Source organism: Tupaia chinensis, unplaced genomic scaffold, assembly GCF_000334495.1.
Source record: "Tupaia chinensis unplaced genomic scaffold, TupChi_1.0 Scaffold143734_1, whole genome shotgun sequence".
NCBI classification, from domain to species: Eukaryota; Metazoa; Chordata; class Mammalia; order Scandentia; family Tupaiidae; genus Tupaia; species Tupaia belangeri.
In genome coordinates this window covers 511,660-528,751 of record NW_006203583.1, presented here as the reverse complement: position 1 = coordinate 528,751, position 17,092 = coordinate 511,660, and the positions used below count along the sequence as shown (strand labels likewise).

Sequence of the window (17,092 nt, the reverse complement as noted above, 5' to 3'; positions counted from 1 at the left end):
GTGGTGATTTCTCGCTTTCTGTCTCTCTGTCTCTCTCTGTTTTTCTGACAAGCACATGCACCCCGTATCAAAAACCTCTCTAAAAATAAAAAAAGAAGAAGAAGATTAAATGGAAACTGTTCATGACAACAGGGTTAATATTATATCACTTATAAAAGACTGAAAGAATATTTAGAGACAAAAAAATGAGCCACAAGATTGTATACCACCTTCTATTTGTTATTTGGACCCCTACAATTTTCTTAGTTTTCTCAGCTAGCTATAAGAATACTACCTTCTGTCACATTTCTCATTTTTTCAGCAACCTTCTAAGGTAGGAATTTTCAACTCAAATAGAAAGATGAGAAATGCAAGGTGCAGAGATACCAAGGGACTTACCCGAGGCTGAGGAGCTGTAGGTGCTAAAGGCAGGTTTGAACCATGGGTTCTGGCTACATATCCAGTCTCTTTTTAGTACCTCAGCTGTCTCCCACAGCTGATGACACAGTCTCTCACTTCCCGAAGGGCAGCCATTAGCCTGGACCAATGAAGCCGCTGGCCTAGGACCCATGAAGGTCATGGCCAGCATACGCTAACACTGGCATTTTCAGTTTTTGGCAATGTCTTGGAAATTGGAGCTATGGGCTCTGCAGAAGTCAATTTTCATGAGAAATGGAGGCACCCCCTCAGGGAGAAATCACCCTGAGAGAAAAAGGAACCAAACAAGTTCAATTTATTAACAGAGCTATAGTTCTAAGATGGAGGCAGTGGTTTAGAAACCACCATGATGGCTGTCACTTGAACTTCTTCCTCACCTGACCCACGGGTCCTAAGGGAACAAAGATCATTCAGCTTTGATAATGTAAACCATAACTGGGGATAAGTTGGTATCTTTTTCCCAGATACTTCACCACAGACCACACTGAAACTTTAGCATCATGAAGGCCCCAATGTACTTAAGAAGGGTTACTTATGGGGATTGTAATATCCATCAAGAGAAGGTAGGCTGAATGGGAGAAGACCCTAGGGTCTGAAAAAGGCCCTGGCACTCAAAGGAAGCAACAGCTATGCTCAAAACAGATAACAGTGCCCAGGGCAATGAAAAAAAAAACGAAAAACAAAACAGAACGAAAACAGGAAATTCAAAGAAGATGGTAACTATTCATAGCATATCTTGCATCAGAACCATTTGTGAACCTATAACACACCTTCCTGAAAACTCCCCAAAGCACACCAGGGAAAGCTGACTGTGGAGGACTGTGGTCCTAAATGAAAGGAGGAAGGAAGATCCAATGAGATTTGGACTGTTACTATATTATGCAGTCACAAAGTGGGGAGGCTGGGTGAAATCAGAGCAACTTGTAAGACTCGTAAGTGAATGTATGATGTCTGTAATTCAGCCTAATCTCAAAGTGGGTCTGAATATGCTAGATAAAGTTATGCAATTTACATATCCTCAGTCTTGAAGAAATTTTCAGGACGTATTTATTTTCCAACCAAAAATGTGCTCAGCACCCAACCTCCTTTCTGAGCAGAATGATCTGAGCACTAATGAGTGTGCCAGACGTGGTTCTGGTTTTCTCATGCTCTTCCTGGGCCTGCATTTCCTAATTTGAATCCACTCCTAACCAGCTCCTCTGAACTGTTCCAGTAACAGCCTCAGCACCTCTCCTCACAGGCAACACAAGTCAGAGAAGCCCTTTGTGGACATCACTCTCCCAGCTGCTTCCTGCATGGTTTGGCCTCCTATCTGAATGGTGTGTTCCAGCGGGGACTCTTCACACCCTGCCTCAGCATCTGAGTACGGCCAGTTATCCCTTGAGAATCAGACTTTTAAGGAGGAAGAAATGGGTGGTGGTGGTGGTGGCGGGTGTCTTACAATTCCTTTGAAATCTATGTCTTCAACTCCTTAATGAAAATGGGAAAAGTTAACGCAAAGAAAAGGAGATTAGCTTATATATGACTTTGTTCCTGAGTAAGGACCACCTCTGTTTCTGTGGCAACAGGCTGTAGACACCTTTACGACAGCAGGTCCATTTCAGATTATCTGCAAAGGCATCTCTCTACTGAATTAAATGATCAACTAGGATGAGCTATCATTGGGACACACTAATATCCCTTGGTTAATTCCATTATTGTGACACTCCTCTCCCCCCCAAAATAACCAGCAGGTCATCAAAATTCAGTGACATCCATTAAAAATAATATATTTTGACATTGCTATCTTCAGCAAGAAATCCCTCTATGATTGTCTGATAGAGATATCATTTTTCTCACAAAGTTGTTGAAGACAATTGAGTAATCAGAAGAAATGAGTCTAAAAATAAATAACATTAGCCTTGGAGTGGAAATATATAACTGAGCAAAATGCTGGTAAGTGCTTCTCTGCTCGCCAAGCCTCGGAATACACAATGGCCCTCTCTGTTCGGCCATGACAATCTAATTCAGGCTGTGTCCTCCCAGGAGGTGATCACTGAGTCCAGATGGACATCAAGCTACCTTGTCTTCCTGGGCATTGAAGCCAGACTGCACTGCAGGTGTGTGCTGAAATTCAGCCCCATTTCTCGACTGCCAGCTAGCCTGGCAAGGGAGCCACCACCTGCCTCGAGCCAGCTCCTGGGATGATAGGGGAAGGCCACAGAGCCTAGTATTGCTTGGGCCAACTTGATGTTTCAGGACTCAGAGGAAAAATCAAAGCTCAGCTTTGCTCATTTGCCAGAATTCAGAAAGACAATTATGACATGATTGGAACTATATGAAAAAAGTTTAACAGAAACAAGTGCGTTTGGTAAAAAGAAGATGTGTCTGTGTATATTGATCAGAGAGGGAAAAAAAACTAAGAACATAGAGTAGACAACAAACTAAATGAGTAAATGATGTAATAATCTGGGAAAAAGCTGTATCAGGATATCTAGATTTCAGAGAGCCAGGTGGATATAAGAAGAAAGTTATTATCATGAAAACATGGGTTAGATTATTTTTTCTAGAAAAAGAAAGTTGGTGCAGTGGCTAAAAAAAAAAGGAAGGAAAGAAAGAAGGAAGGAAGGAAGGAAGGAAGGAAGGAAGGAAGGAAGGAAAGAAGGAAGGAAAGCAGAAAGAAAGAAAGGTTTTACACTTAAAAGAATTGGATTTGACCTTAATATATATTTCTATTATGCCACTTAGCTCTCACCTGTAAAAAGGGCAAGCAGTAGAAATTCAATAAATGTTAGTGATTATTAGAACATCTACTTCTGGGGACCAGCAGGTGGCGTGGTGGTTAAGGTGATAGACACTCCCACATGGCAGACCATGGTTCAAGTAACAAACCTGGTGGCTTGCTTTCTCACTTTCCCTCTTTCGCTCTCTCTCTCTCTCTCTCTCTCTCTTTCTCTGTGTGTGTGTGTCTGGCCAAATTAAAAAAAAAAGAATGAATGAATAAAATTAAATAAATACTTCTGCTTTTAAAAAAATAAATAATTCTTTAAAAAAAAAAAAAGAACATCTACTTCTCTCCAAAGAAAGAAAAATGAAAACGTTAAAGGGTCTTGAAATGAGTACATGCTTTATATGTTGTAAAATATGTTCTCCCCTGAAAACCTGACCAACTATAGCTCTATAAAGCTGAGGACCGGACCCCTCAGATGTTGGGTCCCTTCCCCATTCTGTGAGTGCAGCCCGCTTAATCAATCAGGCTTCTTAGATCTTTCTCTTTACCCTCACTCTGGAAGGAAAGGGGCCAAAGGGGAGCATATTAGGGCCACAGGGCACAGGCATGACCAACGCTAGCCAGACTTGCCAGTCACCACACAGGCCCTTCCCCAATTCAGAAAAGCTTTTAGGACAAATTGAAAGTGAAATGTGCATTAACCTTGAAAGCAGACAATTAGTCATGCAAATATTAAGTCATTTTAAAAAGGAAAAAGAAAAAGATCAATTTATTTTAAAAATCTTTGTGAGATAAACAGGCATTCTGCAGCATATCTAGTCTCTTCCATCTGGCCAGCCAAACCTCTCCATCCATCACTCCACCACTTGATTTGCCATTTCCCTGCAGGCTTGGGAGCATGAACTGAAAGATCTGAGTGTCGTCTAGTCCAAACTTCTCATTTTAACAGACGGGAATTGAGACCTGAAGAAATTAAGGTAGTGATATTGTCCAAGAACACAAATTTAGTGGCAAATCTGGTATAGATCCTAGTTTTCCTAATTACTTGTCATACCTGCCTTGTTCATTCTCACCTCAAAGATTTTATTATGACACATCTGTCTATTTAGACTGAAGCTCTTTAAAGAAGGATAAAGTGTCCAACTGTATTTCTCACTCACAGTGATAAAGAGATGATTAAAAAAACTGTCTTGGTCCGTTTGAGCTGCTATTACAAAACACCATAGACTGTGTAGCCTATAAACAACTAGGATTATTTTTCTCACACTTCTGGAGGCCAGGAAGTCCAAGATTAAGGTACTAGCACATTCCATGTCCAATGAAGGCCCGTTTCCTGATGCACATATGGTGCCTTCCTCACATAGGGGGAGGGGCAAAGGGTCTCACTTGGGTCTGTTTTATAAAGGTCTTGTTACAGGTAGACAGTTATGAACAAGTAGTCCCAATACACCAACCAAGGGGACATCTGACACATCAATCACCATTATCAGGCATCACAGCTAGACCTCTGGTACCAAGAAAAAAGAGGTTGTCTACTTTTATTGCTTAAACTGTCATTAAAGGACATAGAGAAGGTTACTATCTTTCCTTCTGCCATTCCACATATGCACACAGGAATTCTCTCGGATGCTTGGTAAATATTCCACTTCCCACATAGGGCAATAAACGAATATGAGTAAAATTCTCCCTATGTGTATGCACATGCCTTCAAAGCCCACACCGGGCATGCCTACAACTTTTCCTACCAGGTAATAAAATTCCCTTACCTGATGAGTAGATACAACCAAAGCCCACAAAATCAAACAAAAGATCCAGTCACAATGGCAGACATCCCCTGCTAAATATTAACAAGATCCCAAAATAAAGTACCATCTGGAGGACAGAAGTTGGTCCAGTGATTAGGGTACTAAATCCCACATGGCTGACTCCACAGTTGGAGTCCCCAACCGACAGCTTGAAAAACATGCCAGGTGCATGTGTGTGCATGCCCAGAATCCCAAGAGGGAAATGGAGAAGGGACTATGGCATGGCCATTCCCCTCTGGGGTGATGATTTATCACTTTCCCTCTCTCTCTCTCTCTCTCTCTCTCTCTCTCTCTCTGTCTCTTTCTGGCAAGCTTGCATGCCTATTACAAAAATTTAATTTTTTTTTTTTAAAGTAACACCTAATCCCATTCTAGCACAATTGTCCTCAGACAGCTCCCAACCAATTGCCTTTCTGGGATAAGGTGTATTTTTCTGTTAAAATCTTCACTTTTCTATTAAAAATGTCTCTTTTCCTACCTTACTCATGGTTATGGCTTCATTCTGCATCTCAGAGTGGATCTCTAATCCTCGAGATCTGGACCCAACGAACAGAGTATTTCACATAACACTTCCCAGCTCCCCCATCCAATAACAGTCCCATTCATAAGGCCTCTGCCTTCATGACCAAATCATCTTTCTAATGCCCTACCTCCTAATACCATCACCTTAGGATTTCAGCATGTGAACTTTAGAATAATACATTAAGCAAATAGTATCAATTATACCTTAACTAAATAATAGTGGAAAGTAGGGAAGCCAGTACCCATTTGGGCAGAAATTGGTTTATTCTATTCACTCACATTAGACATAATTATGATAGCAGTTTTGAAAAATCTTTAAAGGTTCCCAGAATATGGGTAGGACCTGTATAGTCACTTTAAAATAGGCCCAGTTTCATGTAAGTGGGTAAAAAAATAAATATTTTCAGTAAAGTAAAAACCAATTAGTCCCCATTCCCATACAGGATTAAGAGCTATTAAATAAATTGCAGCAGGAGTTTCATAAAACAGAAGTAATCTCTTATTTAGTGGGTATAAAACTCTATAAACAGACTTCACAAGAAATTGTATAAAATAACACTGTCCACCTTGAATGGCTTAGCCATTCTCCTGAGTGAAAACACAAGCTGGAGGAACCAATGAGTGGCATGGTGGTTAGGCTCTGGATACTCCTACATGGCCGACCATGGTTCAAGTCCTGGACCTGGTGGCTTACTTTCTCACTTTCCCACTCTCTCTATCTCTGATCAAAATAAAATAAATGGATGAATAAATAAAATTAAATAAATAATTCTTTAAAAAAAGAAAACACAAGCTGGAGAGATACTTCCCATGAGCCTTTCTGTTCCTTCTTACTATGTGCTATTTTTCACAGTGACATTCCAGCAATACCTAGTTTCTCACCATCATTACATTTTCTGTCTCTAAACACTTACAGATTCCAGTTTGTAAGCAGCCTTCCCACCTACTCAGTCACTCTTATCCTTTCTTTTAGGTCACAGCAGTGATTCAGAAGGTCTGGGGTGGAGAGCCCAAGATTTTGCATTCCTAACAAAGTCTAGATAACGTTGATGCTGCTGGTCCTCAGGATATTTTGAATAGTAAAACTCTAGAAAGTGTCCTGTGATCAGCTACACTCAACCCATCAGAAGCACTCTTGACTCATTCCCCTTCCTCAGTAATCTTTTCACTAAGATGTTTAAATGGCCTTTTGGGTTTATTTTTAAGTGAATATATGACTGCACTTTTATGAAAAGAGCAAATAATGTCATTCATTTATTCACAAAAGGGGTTGATTCTGCAACAGTGTACCAGCTTCTGGGCATAGAAAGATGATGTACAATCTTATTTGGAGTTAGATGTTTAAGCCCCACAACTCACTAGCTAATTGACCTTGGGGAAACCATATAATCAGTTGGTGTTTTTTTTTTTTTTTTCTTACAACATGTAAATTCACCTAATAGATTAGTGTGAATATAAAATAGAATTGTGTCTATAAATTCGTAACACACAATAAAATATACTATAAAATGTTTGAGATGTTCGTTATTATCTGCTCAGGCTCCAGTATTGTACTGTATATTGCCTTAGTTTAAGAAATTATATCCCTTGTATCCCTTCCATCAAAATTAGGAGTTTAGCATAGTTTCATATACCTACAGAATTTAAATTTCATTAAACGTCTGATTTATTTTATTCTCAACCTTGGATAAGAAAGATATCCTAGAATATTTCTACAGGAGGAAAAAAAAAAAAAAACTGAACCAGATGGATGTTAGGACATATCCTCCTGAAAATCTCTGTTCTGAATATTTATTATGTGTTAAGGCCTTAAATTTAACAAAATGCTTTATTTCCCTGTTAAGGCCTTAAATTTAACAAAGTGCTTTATTTCCCTGTGGCCCCTTTCTCCCAGTGACGTCAAAACATTTCTCACAACACTGTGTTCACTAAATATTCAGCAAATGACTGAATTAATATTAGGGTTTCACATTTGTGAAATACAAGAAACTATTGACAAGTTTGGAAACTGGAGTTTCCTTTCATTTCCCTAGTTCAGGACAATCACCCATCACATCTCTTAGAAGCTGTTCTGACACCTCTACCCTGCACCTTGGAGGCACTTATAATTTATACACCTGTTCCTTACAAATCTTGGTCACTGATGTACTTGACACTAATTAGCCTTTCCCACTTCAGACCCTCACACAGGGCCAAAGGCTAAATCAGCCCAAATGCATTCTGCTTCTGAGAGTGGCAGAGGCGAGTGTCGCATCCGCAGAAGGTGGAGGAATTTCAGGTTTTCACCATTGATCCTGGTCCGAGTCTCTTCTGCTCTGGTATTATTGTGCTGAATTTCTAAGGACTGTCAGTCTAGCACCAAATCCGCTTAGGCTGGTGCACAGGCTACGTGAGGCCCAGTCCAAACGCTTCCAGATCATAGGACACCTGAAAGATTGCTAACCGAGATCTCAGGGTAGAACCCCAGGGCATCCTTGCCCATGGCCTTCTTCTCCAGGTGCGGTTCCTGCTGCCGCCATAGACAAGATTAACAAGAAGGTTATATTTAAACTTCCAAGAGGCGCTGCTGTGCCATTATGGGTCTATTTAAAATCCTCCGGGCAGCTGCAGTACATAATAACAAATCAGCAGGAGGGACGGAGGAAAGGGAGGAGAGGGGAAGGAGTGGGGGAGGGGGTCAGGAGCATCTTAGATTGTTTCTGCAAAAATCCACTGTCAAAAGATGGCAGGGGGTGCAGGGAGTTAAAGATGCCACCTGGGGTGAGAGTGAGGGAGAAAGGATGTGTAGGGAGAATGTGCTAGGCGGGAGGTAGGGAGGGCACCTAGGATCCTAATATGAAAATCTGCCAGACCTAAAACCTTACTGCCTGCCTGAGAGATGTCACAACTCCACACTACTCTATTTCTCCCAAGGGGACTCTGCTGAACAATATGAGCCATCCATGCAGTGTTGACAAAAGATCAGTACCAGAATATAAAGAGCCCTGATAATGAGAATATAAAGCAGCTCCCTCCAACCCAACCAGTGCCTGCCATCTTGCTCCTTGACTCAGCATCCAGTAATTCACTCTGTGAAAGATCTACGCCACTTCCCTTAAAGAGCATCCCCCACTGTGCCAGCCTTAAACCCAGATGACTTGCCTACAGATGGGCTCAATTTTGACCTTGAGGACCCACCCCAGTTTCTGCTGCCTTTGGATATAAGTCTTTTTAGCCTCAGCTAGCCTTCTCCCTTCCAAGTCCTATGAGTCCTGTGGAATATTTATGATATTCACTCAGCCGTAGAGCACGATCCTATTCATTTTCATCCTCCAGCTTCATGCTCATTGATAGTATTTCTTAACTTTAGTTTCATTCACATTATCTACTACTGACCATTTTTTTATCATTCTTTGTTATAGTATTTTCAAAGTTACGAATGTTTCTCCTGCTATTTTTTTGCTTACGGGTTTACTGAAATTAAATAGTTATTAAACAGCATTTAAATCTCCTTAATTGCCTAAACTATTACACTATGTCCACCCCTTGGGGCCTCCATATAGTATTAACATCTCTTAACTCACAAAAAATTACAAGATGAAACAAACATGGCATCCCTGAGCACCATACTATTAACATTAAAGAGAAAAAAAATTACTCATTACCTGACCTGATTAATTCTGCTTCTGTGGATGAGCAAACTGAATGTCACAGGTTGAAACATTTACAATAAGCACAAGTCATAAGAATTGGATGTACACAAAAATCTAATAAACCAAATGTCAAAAAAGTACTTTCTATTACACAGATGTATCTTAAATGTCATGCCACAGTGTAATATAAACATGTAAGTAAATGACATTAAGTGATGTAAGGTGCACCTCAAAGAGAATATTCTTGTAGATTAGCTACTGTTAAAAGTTTATTAAAATCAAAAATAAACTCCTTGGGTCAGCTCCATAACCCTATGGTTCAACCCTGTGCATGGACAAATAGATCCCACGTGGTTGATCATAGTTCAAATCCCAGTTATGGCAGCTTGAAAAACATGCCAGCCCGTGTGCATGTACGTGGAGCTGGGGGGGGTACTTTCTCTTTTCTTCTCTGTCTCTTTTCCTCTCTTCTCTCTTTCTCTGGCAAGCACACACACCCTCTGGCAACAACAACAACAAAAATATTTTAATAAAATGAATTTTAAAAGAAAAAGAATAAATTTCTCAAAGCGTTTTATCTTCTTTTTTCTTTGTTTCCAGTTGAATGCATAAATGGTCTTTACCAAAGGAATAGCAGGCAAACAATATATACAATTTATAATAAAGCAAAGCCTGCCAGAGCAACATACACTTATTGATTATAAGCATGAATTTAGAATTAAGTTCTACATAATAAGAACAATAAATATTCATTAAGTACATTATGTGGAATATACTGTACAAACATACCAATGTAAATTGAATGTATAAAACACTCTGCCGTATATTCAGGTCACAGTCTGTGACCTCTATATGAAAAATCTATAAACAACTTATTACACAATAACCATGTCCTTCCTTCTTTTCATTCCTATGTCTTCCTCTGTGAATATGTGGAGCTCAAATACAAGACTTTCAAAGAGTGAGGAAAAAGTCAAGACAATAGCACCAGGATGTGCCACCTCCCAAATAACTCAGGAGACAGAGAACCTATCACCCCTGTGGAAATGGCTTCAACTGCCAAAATAAAAACAAATGACCTTGGCCAAATAATGATAATACAGCAAATAATAAAAACAGCAAAGAATCCAGGAAATTCCTTCTTGGAGGCGATCAATGAGGAAATCAGACATAACAATTCCAAGGTGTCAGATGGGGGAACAAACTAGATAAAACAAAAGAAATGTAGCCCTGGACTGGCCTGTCCCTTATTCAGCCTCTACTGAACTTCTGGTGACTACCTAGTTCATTACTAGAATTACTGACTCCCTTCACTCACTGTCTCACATGTCATCCATTTTATGTTGAATTAGTCCTTTCAGTCTGGTCCTTAGGTACTTCTCTGAGCCCTGTACCCATGGCTTAGACAAGACCTGTTTCCTACACCCCACTGACTTCACTAAATCTGGGTGAGCCGATAGCAAATGCTCACCTTGTTTGTCCACCTATCCATTCACACAACCAGCTGAGGTTTACTGAACCCTTACTTTGTGCTGAATACTCAACATATAAACAAAAATAAGATACAATCATGCCCCGAAGGAGTCTGAAATTTAGCCAAAGAAAAACCATGTAAACCAAAAATAATACTCTCCTAAATGAAATAAAGACAGCTTCCATTTGAAAGAAACTGCCAGAATAAAAGATGAGTCTCAAAATCAAAATGATCAAGTGCTCGTAAGTATATTTTAAAAGTTCAACCTTGCAGTCAGCCGGTGGTGTGCTGGTTAAGGCACTGTATTCCCACACGACCAACCACAGTTGGAGTCCAGGAGCCAGTGACTTGGAAATCAGACCAGCAGCATGTGTGTGCATGCCAAAAATCCTGAGAGGGGAATGGAGGAGAAGGGAGTGCAACATGGCCATTTCCTCCCCTCCCCTCAGAGGGTGATTTCTTTCTTTTCCTCTGTCTGTCTCTCTTCAGCAAGCACACATATCCTATGGCATTGATAAGCACACATAATAGTTGAAAATTTCTGGAGACCAATTTGACAATATACATATATCCAAAGTCACAAAATATTGATACCATTTAACCAAAGAAATCCAATTCTGCAAATTTATACTGAAGAAATAGCAAGAATAGACAAAGAGATTTATATACAAGAATAGTCAACATTATTTATAGAGTTCCCCAACTGAAAAGTAATACAAAATACTAGGGAAACGGTGGAATTCTCAGATTTCTATGTAGTCCTTTTTTTTTTTTTTAAGAGAGATATTTTATATAAGGTACATGCACTGGCCAGAGACACAGAGAGAAAGAGAGAGAGAAAGTGAGAAATCACCTCCCAGGGAAATGACCATGCCTCAATCTCTTCTCCTCCATCCTCCTTCCAGGATTTTGGTCATGCACATACAAATGCCTAGCATGAGTTTCAAGCTGCTGTGTCTGGGACTTGAACTGCTGTTGGCAATGTGGGAGTCCAGTGCCTTAACCACTACACCACCTGCTGGCTCCCTATGCAGTCTTTAGAAAAGATATAGACAGATTATTTTATGGTAAAAGAAAATCACTGTATATTAATAATAGATAAAGATAGACACAAAACGATATGTGAAGTATGATCTCATTTTTGTTTTATATAACACATATTGAGAGATGTTTAGAATGCTAACTACTATCTGGTGAGATTATGTCTGGATTAATTCTTTCCTTCTTTTCTAATTTTCCTCCAATGTTATGTATTGCTTTTATAACAAGAAAAATGATTAAATTTATAGTTAACATTAAAATAAAATAAAGGTGGGGCAGCAGATGGCACGGTAGTTAATGTGCTGGACTCCCACATGACCAATCAGTGTTTGAGCGCTGGAATCATCAGCTTGAAAATCATGCCAGGTGCATGTGTTTGTGTGCCCAAACTCCAGAGAGGAGAATAGAGGAGGTGGAATTATGTGGGCACCCTCATGGGGGTGTTTTTTCATTTTCCCTCTCTCTTTCTCTAGTGAGTGCATTCACCCTACAGCAAACACCTTAAAAAAAAAAAAAAAAAAAAAAAGGCCAGAAAAGAAATGCTGGACTTCATGCATTTAGCATCTCTAATATTCACAGTGATGTCAGGTTTACTAAAATGAAGTAGTGATCTACCTAGTTCAGACAACTATTAACTAGTACAGTGGAGATTAGACACCATGTCCACAATGTTCCAAAACCCCTATTTCCCTCCCCATTTGACGAATCCAGAATATTTATTCCCTAGAATTAAATTTTTTTAATTTATGTTACTGTAATGATTTTGAAAAAAGTTTTTCCAGTACTGGATGATGTCACAGCAGTAAAATACAACAGTCTGTGAGGCTGAACCTACATAGGAAGGTTCTGCGTTCACATCCGGAAACCTCAATGAGTACGCTAAGAACATGAGTGCACATGATCTGGTTTGGCTGAAGCTGAAGGTGGAGTATGGCATTAAGATCCCGGTGAGTGCAATCTTTCAGAATAAATTTACAAACTGAAAAAAAAAAATTAAGGTTCCATATAAATCAAATCAGACAGTTTGTTTTTTTTAAATTTTGCTACAGGACATGTGTACTTGCCAGAGAGAGAGAAAAAAAGAAAGCACCTCCCAGGAAGAGAGACAGCTATACCACAATCCCTTCTGCATTCTCCTCTTGGGATTCTGAGCACAGACACGGGGTGTTTTCAAGTCACCAAGTTCAGAGCTCAAACCTCACAGTCTGCCATGTGGAATCCAGCAGCCTTAACCACTGGGCCACCAGGAGGCACACACAAACACACTTTTAAATTAATGTAAAAATTAGAATAGAATTCAGAAGATTATAAATAATTACAGACATACTTTTAAAGGGCTTCTTTCACTTTACATCTGAGCACATAGCAACAGATCCTAAATCCTGCTGTGAGGGGTAAGTGTACAGGAATAGTGGGGAGTCAAAAATGAAGACACACTCCTATGGGAAAAAGTCCCGTGCGGTTACCCACAGCCAAGTCTAAATGGACGTACGAGGTCAGCTCAGATGGGCATCAGCCTTTCTAACTAGGAACCTGAAGTTAGGCTGTCCCAACCAGCCTTCTGTGCTGTTCTGTTTCCACTTCAAGTACAGTACATAGCATTCGTTGTTCTCAACAGGCATCGTCACTTCACTAAGTGCATTATTTATTATTTACCCATTTTCATCTCGCTCTGAATCTACCAAATCATCTGCCTTCCCTAGAATATGCATTACTGGATGGTCAAGTATGAGGCTGTCAAACTTTGGCCTCTTGTTTCTGATCTCACTATGCCTTGAGGTATCTGTAGCCCTCTTTGTTGTTGTTGTTCATGAGACATTATTTTTAGATAAGAAATCTTTTAAATGTTACTTTAATCTTCTTTGACTGCTTTTGTTTTTTGCACCCTATACTATACATTATTTACATTTTGTTAAATTTGATTTTTGCCCTCTGCTTTTTTCACATCCCAGGGGATCGGTGTTTTGACAGTGTTTTAGGTTGTTGTTATTTCTAAAATTTTTACTTTCATATATTTTAATGCCTTCTAGGTAACTCCCCAATCATTTAGGGGTCTCTACCATATACTCCCACCTATTTTTTAAATTTTATTTATTTATTCATTTATTTTAATTTGACCAGAGAGAGACACAAAGAGAGAGAGAAAGAGAGAGAAAGTGAGAAAGCAAGCCACCAGGTCTGGAACTCGAACTGTGATCGCCATGTGGGAGTGTCCAGCGCCTTAGCCACCACACCACCTGCTGGTCCCCACCTATTTTAAAGTCCTTCCTCCTACATCTCTTCAACACAAATCCAAAACCAATACATCTGAACTTCTCCTGAAAATTATGACACTCTCATTTTTGGTCACGTTGGTCTTGCCACCTAGACTGCCCTCCTCTTTGCCTTTCTCCTGGAATTTGAACACCATCTCCTCCAGTGCGCTTTCTCTGATCATACTAATTAAAACTTCTCTTACAATTTATATATGACACTTAGTTTTACAGCCCCTGTTGTGCTTCTCATAGAGATTTAGATTACATACACTTAGTTACAGTTTGTCTCTTCCAATAGATTCTAAACTCCATGTGGCCTGGAAGAGTGTCTTATGGTAATAACGCCTTGCTCATAATAGATACCTAACAATATTTTTTTAAATGAATGAGTAAATGGACCTTGTCAGGTCATAAAGATCTTGGCCATAAAGACTGAAGTTAATGTGCTTAGGGGGTGCTTCAACCATGTCAACTTTACTGTACAAATAACCCAGAGTTCATCAACCTACTGGACATGAAGTTGCCCCTGTCTTGTTCCTCCAACACACAAAGACACACACAAAGCTGTGCTGTTTTATTACTAATAGGAGTGATCTCTGACATGGATTTAATTTTCCCTATATACATTTTATATAGGAGTCCATTTATTTCTTCTTTTACTATTTATTTAGTACATTATGTTTAGAACAAGTTTTGCAATCCTTGGTTAGTTGTTCTTCTGTGAGATGATAGGTACTGTCATCTCTATTTTACAATTAAGAAACTGAATCCCAGAAGAGTTTAATGACTCACTGAGAGGCAAAGACAAAGCCAAAATTAAAATTATAACTACTCAGTTTTCTTGCCCACAGATTAATTCACCTCACTATTTCTTAACAAAAATAAGGGCTTGTGGATCAGCCCAATATAACCTCATAAGCAAGGTTGGATCTAGAAAATCTGAAGGTCAAAATTTCAAATAATCATCCCAAACTACAATAATAGTATTTTTTTTCCTTGAAAGTAATGTTTTTCAGTGCTAACTACAGCACAAAAGAATGGAAGATGTTTGAATCCTTATGGTAAGATGTTTATTTTTCTAAGAAACAGTAAGTGAAAACTATTATCATTTATGTTGTTAAAAATATAAAAATAATCAGGTCAAATTATTGTGTGTGTGTGTGTGTGTGTGTGTGTGTGTGTGTGTGTATGCACCTAGGGCTGTATACACACATGCACACATGGTAGAATGTGCATAAATTAACCTAATTAATATATGTATTAAAGCACATATTTATCTTTTTGTGTGTGTGGTAAGAACATCTTTTTGCAATTTTCTGTCAAGAAATTGACATACACTGTTATTAACTATCATTACTCAGTCGATCTCCTGAGTATACTTCCCAAGACTAACTGAAATTTTTGACTACCATCTCCCCAATTCCCCCAACTCTCAGCACCTGGTAAACACTATTTCACTCTCTTCTTCCACAGGGTCAACTATTTTAGATTCCATATATAGGTAAGATAATGGAGTATTTGTCTTTCTGTGTCTTTTTGCTTGCTTTATTATATCATAATATCCTCTAGATTCATCCATGTTTTTGCAGATGACAGAATTTCTTTCTTTTTTAAGGCTGGGTAATAGTCCACTGTTTATATAGACCACATTTTCTTTATCCATTTATCCAATGATGGACACTTACATTGACTGCATATCTTGACTATTGAGAACAGTGCTGCAACAAACACAGGAATACAGACAACTCTTCTACATTACTGGTTTCATTTCCGGTGAATATATAGCCAGTGGTGGAACTGCTGGATCATATTGTAATTCTATGTTTAGTTTTCTGAGGAACTCCATACTGTTTTCCAGATGGCTATAGCAATTTACATTCCCATCAAAAATATGCAAGCATTCCTTTTGCTCCACATCCTTGCCAATTTTAACAGTTGTGAGGTGATATCTTGTAGATTTTATTTGTATTTCCTTTATTAGTAACGTTGAGTATTTTTCACACACTTATTGACTATATCCTATATTCTACATACAATCTATATTATTTTATTTTTTAACAAATGATAATCAATTTATTAAAATAGTTGACTTAGGCATCTGCAATGATGACTTCAACCTCAACTCCTGGTTCGATACCGATGGCAGTAATCTGTTTAACAATCTCAGAAGGACTGTGCAAATCAATGGGTCGCTTGTGGATTCTCATCTGAAAACCATCCCAAGTCTTAGAACCTTCAACACAAGGTGTTTTTCTTGTAGTAATTCTCAAAGTCTTGGTAGTCATCCGAACTGGTCCTTTCACCTTGAGACTCTTTTCCTTTGCATCTCTGATTAAGTCAGCACACACTTTCTCCAGGGACTTTATGTCGCAACTGGTTAAAGTAATTCTAATTCAGTGAATGGCCACCTCTGGCTGCACAGGTATTTTTCCAGTATCTTTAAAAGCCATGGCTGTGGCGCAGCTTCCTGACCGACTTGTTCTTCAGCAAGAGTGAACAGTGGTGAGTCAGGAGCAGAGAGGGCTGCTGGAGCTCCACACCACCTGCTTTCACTTCTTCCACAAGGAGCTATTCTTTTGAGAAATATATTTTTATGTCCTTTGCCCATTTTTTCACTGAGTTTTTTGTTTTCTTGCTGTTGAACTGTTTGAGTTCCTTATATATTTTTAATAATAGCCTCTTATCAGAGGTATAGATTGCAAATATTTTCTCCCCTTCTATGGGTTGTCTCTTCACTCTGATTGATTGTGTCCTTTCCTGCACAGGAGCACTTTAGTTAAATATAACCCCATGTACCTGTTTTTACTTTTGTTGTCTCTGCTTTCAAGATAAATAAAAAAAAAAAGAAAAAAAAATTGGGATCAGCAGATGGCATGGTAGTATGGCAGTTAAGATGTTGGATCCCACATGACTGACTGGTTTCAGTCCTGGACCTGACAACTTGAAAACACACCAGTCTCCTTTGTGTGCTTGCTCAAAATCCCAAGAGGAGGACGGAAGAGAAGGGATTGCAGCATGGCCATCTCCCCTGGTGGAGATGATTTCTCACCTTTCTTCTCACTCTGACTCTGTCTCTTTCTGGTGACTATGCATACCCTAGAGCAAAAACCTTTTTTGAGAGAGAGAGAGAGTTTTTGCTATAGGGCATATGCATACATTCACCAGATAAACAGAGAGAGAGAGAGAGACAGAAAGTGAGAAATCACCCCCCCTGGGGGGGGGGATGACCCTGGCAC

At 39.2% G+C, this 17,092-nt stretch overlaps 1 protein-coding gene and 1 pseudogene across 1 annotated transcript in view; both read right to left on the bottom strand.

Moving 5' to 3' along the window:
* GRIN2B (glutamate ionotropic receptor NMDA type subunit 2B) overlaps nt 1–17,092 on the bottom strand; it is a 507,810-nt gene that overhangs the window by 267,829 nt on the left and 222,889 nt on the right. The gene's annotated exons all lie outside the window — the stretch shown is intronic.
* Nucleotides 15,947–16,306, bottom strand: LOC106733429 (40S ribosomal protein S20 pseudogene; annotated as a pseudogene).